Raw genomic sequence first — 6,000 nt, forward strand, 5'->3', positions numbered from 1 at the left:
CCTTTGATGGAGTACCAGCTACAAAACCCAAGGGTTCCTCAGAGTCAGCTCCCTCACTTTCTGCACCATGAGTTTCCATGGGTGGCAGACTTATGGCTAGAGGCACAGGCATGGATAGGGGTGATGTGTAGGGGCAAAAGCAGTGTGGATGTGGAGGCAAGCTAAGCAGCAAAAACTGGGGGTACAAGCAGCCGGTGACATCATCACTGACAAGCACAGCTGTCTGTCAGCTGACAGGCTGACTTTCACCAAAATGAACAGACAATGGATAGACTCATCATATACATGTCAGTTACATGACAAATTTAGTGCAATTTGCAAGTCCAAGATGGTTTGGAGATCTGCGGAGAGGAATCTCACCACCTCTTGCGGGTGCCATCATTTGGAAGGCAAGCCCTGGGCTCAGTGGGTGAGAGCAAGCGCAGGATAATCGTCGTTTGGCCTGGCGGCCACTGCCTCTTCCACTGTTGACAGGGCTGGCGCTGCAGTCCAGACCAGGAGCCAGGACACCTCCACATCTGCCTCTGACACTTTGGGGAGTTCACCCTTATCCTCACCTTTTCCTGCCATTTCTCCTTTTGCCCGCGCCATCATGCGCCTCTTCCCAGCAACTCCCCATCTCCCAAGCCTTTCATTTCATGCTAAAGTACAGCGCAACCCACCCACATGCCCAAGGCTTCAACGGCCTCATCTCAAGAAATCTGGCCCAGGAGATGTTGGAATCCCGGCTGGGGGACACTCTGCCCTTTTTGGGCAGAGTGTCTACTGCGCCACCGCACTGTGCCGTCCACACCAGCACTTTCCCCCAAACATGAGGCGGTCCCTAAATTCAGCGCTTAGCCCTAAAGTTCCATGTGACCAGTTACGAATGGACAAGTGCATGCGGACAGGGACGCTACCTTTCAATTTGGGCACAGTGGTTGAATGTAGTTGAGGCGTGGACCGGGTCGCAAAATGTGGTGGCCTGACTTGTCTCCCCACACAACATTCCTGGGAGGAGGGCTGAAACACCACCCTCCTCCGCTGTTAAATTGACCCCAGCTACGAGCTGGAAACGCTGCAACACTGGTGTGGGGAGACGTCAGCGGGCCGTGCTGAAGCTCATCAGCTTGGGGGCCAGACAGCACACTGCCTACAAAGTGAGTCATGCCATCCTCGATGAGACGGCAATGTGGTTTTTGCCACTGCACCTGGGCCCAGGCATGTTGTCATGTGTGATAATGGCCATAACCTGGGATTGGCTCTGTAGCTTGGCAGCCTGCAACATATTCCATGCCTGGGCCACGTTTTTAACTCATTGCTGCTAATCTTTTGAAAAAGGTACCCCAATGTTCCTGAGCTACTGGTGAAAGTGTGGCGCTTGTGCGGATAGTTTTTAAAGTGTATAGTTGCCGCTGCTAGCCTCTATGCACTCCTACAACGCCTGTACCTGCTGGAACAACGGCTGTTGTGCGACGTCTCCACACTGCTGGCACTAAACATATCATGTGTTGAGCAGAGTGTGTGAGCAGCACAGACCTTTGATGTAGTTCCAACTCCAAAACCCTCGGGTTCGTCAAAGTCAACTCCCTCAGTTGCTCAACCATGAGTGGCCATGGGTGGCAGACTTATGTGAAATCCCATCCCATCCATTGCACTGGACACGAAACATTAGCATGCGCTCAGCACAACTTCGGATATGGCAGATGCGTTAAGCAGGGTGCAGGGTACAACACAGACCAGGCCCGAGCACCAGGAACAAGTGTTAGAAATACTGCAGCATCTGCCATTTCCTTCCAATTTTGGGGTTTTGGACCCGCCACCGACTTGTCTGGACCTAAGTGGGGATCATGAGACACAGTTGCCATCAAGGCAAGCTGTGGTCATGTGCGGTTTGCAGTAAGGGGGCAGTGCGCAATTGGAAGAGGAGTTGGTGGATGACGAGGCCACCGACCCCACATGGACAGGGGTGATGTCTAGGGGCTAAAGCAGTGTAGATGTAGAGGGAAGCTAAATCAACAAAAAACCTGGGTAGAAGCAAAGGCATAAACTGGGGTGATGTTTAGGGGTGAAAGCAGAGTAGATGTGGAGGGAAGCTAAGCAGCAAAAACAGTGGGTAGAAGCAAAGGCATGCAAAACTCTACCCTGTTGGAAGACTTATTCCTAGGTCTGGAACACGTTAATGGCCCCCCTGGACAAATTACTGCCACTCAGGGGCCTAGTGTCACCAGGAGGGACAAGTATAGGCGCATGTTGTGGGAATGCCTGGCCGACACCAGCTCTGTCCTCTCCGATCCCTCTGTGCTCTACAGCCTAAACTTATTTTCTCATCTTTTTTTCTGAACTGCACATCTCTTGCCTGCTTCTTTTGGGATCTTAGAAATGGTGGTCCACTTCCACAGATGGTAACTTCAATAGACAGTGTAACGGGAGTAGCTGAGGGATCGCTGTCTTAACCACTTTTTGGCACAAAATTAACTTCCAAAGCCAAATATGGTGCAAGTATATGATGCAAGGACACCTACACACCTATCTCTGACACATTGGGGAGTTCACCCTCATGCACCCTTTTGGCCTGCACCATCATGCGCCTCTTCCCAGCCACTCCACATTTCCCAAGCTTTTCATTGCAGGCAGAAGTACAATACAACCCACCCCCATGCCCAAGCCTGTAACAGCCTCATCGATAAACTGCTGGCCCTGGAGATGTTGGTGTTTGTTTATGCTTCTGGAGACCCAGGCCTTCCGTCAGCAGATGGCAGCTGGGGCACCTCCCTATGCTGGGCCTAGCCGTTACTACTTCTCTTGGTGTGCTGTCTCTGCCTTGCGCCTGCATGTGTCCCATAACATCAGTCGGGCCCAGAGCTCTGCGCTTTGCTGCAAGGTCCACTTGACCACCGACACATGGACAAGCGCCTGTGGTCAGGGATGCTGCAGTGCTTATCTTTAATGACAGGCAGGGTGAATGTGGTGGAGTCTGTTCCCCGGGTGCAAACTGGGGTGGCCTATCTCCTCTCCCAGGCCAAAATTCATGGCAGGAGTAGACTGAAACCCTACGAAGCTGCAACCTCCACCCCAGCTACTAGCGGAAAACACTGTAACACTGGCATGGGGAGATGTCAGCAGGCCGTGCTGAAACTGATCAGCTTGGGGGACAGACAGCACAGTGCCTCCGAGGTCAGGGATGCCATCCTGGCTGAGATGGCATTTTTTTTTCCCTGCTACACCTGGGGCCTGGCATTTTTGCGCCTGTGATAATGGCTGGAACCTGGTAGCAGATCTGGAGCTTGCCAGACTCAAACACGGTCCACGCATGGCCCACATTTTCCAACTTGTTGGTGCCATGTTTCTTTGAAACCTACACCATTGTGCCTGATATACAGGTCAAAGTGGGGCCATTTTCGTAAGTGAGAACTAGCCTCTGCTAGGCAGAAAACATTCAGAGCACACTCCTCTCATCTTCGCACCGTTGGCTGGCGGAGGAAGACGAGGGGGTTGGAGTGGCATCTGATGTCCCTATCCCACACGAGGCTAGAGGGTGCACTTCAGTGCATCCCATTGCTTCACCACAAATGGTGTGAAGGGGAGTGGAAAATGGAGGAAATGGAGAGTGACCCTTACAGTTGGGGCCAGCAAAGGCATGCCAAGTAACACACTGGCACACATGGCTGACTTCATCTTGGGTTGCTTTTCAACACATATTTCACATCATGAAGAACAAATAATACTGGATTTTTTCAAGCCTCGAACCCCGGTCTAGGTCTAATGTCTGTTCCTTTCTTATATTAGGGGAGAGGGAAAAAAAATTACTTCAGTGATACGTTTAGCGTACATAGACTGACTATTAATGTGTATCCCACTTAGTGTTGTTAGGGTTACACACCGTCACAACCTGGCTAAAGCTTCTATAGCTGTTAATAAAGTCAACATAACTTTACGGTATCCAAAAAGACAGCTGGTACCGACAGAGAGCAAGACAAATGTCACCCAAAGCTGTGAGCTCTGAACACCCACAGTGACTTTGGCGTCATCATCATTATAAGGGAGCGGGTGGTAATAAATAACTTGGCAGTGCCTAAAATCAAAAAGCTTATACAACTATATTTACATTAAGATACACAAATGAAACTTTTCAGTAGCATGTCATGAGACAAGCTGATAAGCTCTTCCTTTGTGCAGTGCTATTTGAAAGTTAAACGCTGCCTTTATTTTAATTCTGGAGAAGGTGCAGACATTAGATTTAGAACATGTTGTCTTCATTGTCCAAATCCTCTATATAGGTAACGTGTTTTTCGGGCCGAGCTGTCTGGGAACGAGCTGGTGCAGCACTGACAACCTGGGTGAATATGGCAAGAGCCTGAGATGTAGGGTGAATGAATCCCCAAATTATTTGTGGAATTCCCAGTGAGACAATGGCACTGTATACCAGTATTAAAAATTGTGGGTGCACATAACCCCCATATATTCTTTGAATTCCCAGTCAGACAATGGCACTGTATACCAGTAGTAAAAATTGTGGGTGCACATAACCCCCATATATTCTTTGAATTCCCAGTCAGACAATGGCACTGTATACCAGTATTAAAAATTGTGGGTGCACATAACCCCCATATATTCTTTGAATTCCCAGTCAGACAATGGCACTGTATACCAGTAGTAAAAATTGTGGGTGCACATAACCCCAATATATTCTTTGAATTCCCAGTCAGACAATGGCACTGTATACCAGTATTAAAAATTGTGGGTGCACATAACCCCCATATATTCTTTGAATTCCCAGTGAGACAATGGCACTGTATAGCAGTAGCAAAAATTGTGGGTGCACGTAACCCCCATATATTCTTTGAATTCCCAGTCAGACAATGGCACTGTATACCAGTAGTAAAAATTGTGGGTGCACATAACCCCCATATATTCTTTGAATTCCCAGTGAGACAATGGAACTGTATAGCAGTAGCAAAAATTGTGGGTGCACGTAACCCCCATATATTCTTTGAATTCCCAGTCAGACAATGGCACTGTATACCAGTAGTAAAAATTGTGGGTGCACATAACCCCCATATATTCTTTGAATTCCCAGTCAGACAATGGAACTGTATAGCAGTAGCAAAAATTGTGGGTGCACGTAACCCCCATATATTCTTTGAATTCCCAGTCAGACAATGGCACTGTATACCAGTAGTAAAAATTGTGGGTGCACATAACCCCCATATATTCTTTGAATTCCCAGTGAGACAATGGAACTGTATAGCAGTAGCAAAAATTGTGGGTGCACGTAACCCCCATATATTCTTTGAATTCCCAGTCAGACAATGGCACTGTATACCAGTAGTAAAAATTGTGGGTGCACATAACCCCCATATATTCTTTGAATTCCCAGTGAGACAATGGAACTGTATAGCAGTAGCAAAAATTGTGGGTGCACGTAACCCCCATATATTCTTTGAATTCCCAGTCAGACAATGGCACTGTATACCAGTAGTAAAAATTGTGGGTGCACATAACCCCAATATATTCTTTGAATTCCCAGTCAGACAATGGCACTGTATACCAGTATTAAAAATTGTGGGTGCACATAACCCCCATATATTCTTTGAATTCCCAGTCAGACAATGGCACTGTATACCAGTAGTAAAAATTGTGGGTGCACGTAACCCCAATATATTCTTTGAATTCCCAGTGAGACAATGGCACTGTATAGCAGTAGCAAAAATTGTGGGTGCACGTCACCCCAATATATTCTTTGAATTCCCAGTCAGACAATGGCACTATATACCAGTAGCAAAAATTGTGGGTGTATATAGCCCCAATTCTATTGCTAGGCGACTTGCAGGGTATTTCTGAGGTGAAGGTGGGGGGGCACACCGTTGGAACGGGGATTTGGGGTGTATATATGGGGTATACGGGAATACACTGTCAGTGTGTTCCATTCAGGATCCTGGGAAAGCTGGGTTGCGGCGATTGAGCCTGTCAGTGCCACGTTACACTGACAAGCTTCTCCCTGGAATTGAAGTTATATGT

The sequence above is a fragment of the Leptodactylus fuscus genome, chromosome 5 (assembly GCF_031893055.1).
Source record: "Leptodactylus fuscus isolate aLepFus1 chromosome 5, aLepFus1.hap2, whole genome shotgun sequence".
Classification (NCBI taxonomy): Eukaryota; Metazoa; Chordata; class Amphibia; order Anura; family Leptodactylidae; genus Leptodactylus; species Leptodactylus fuscus.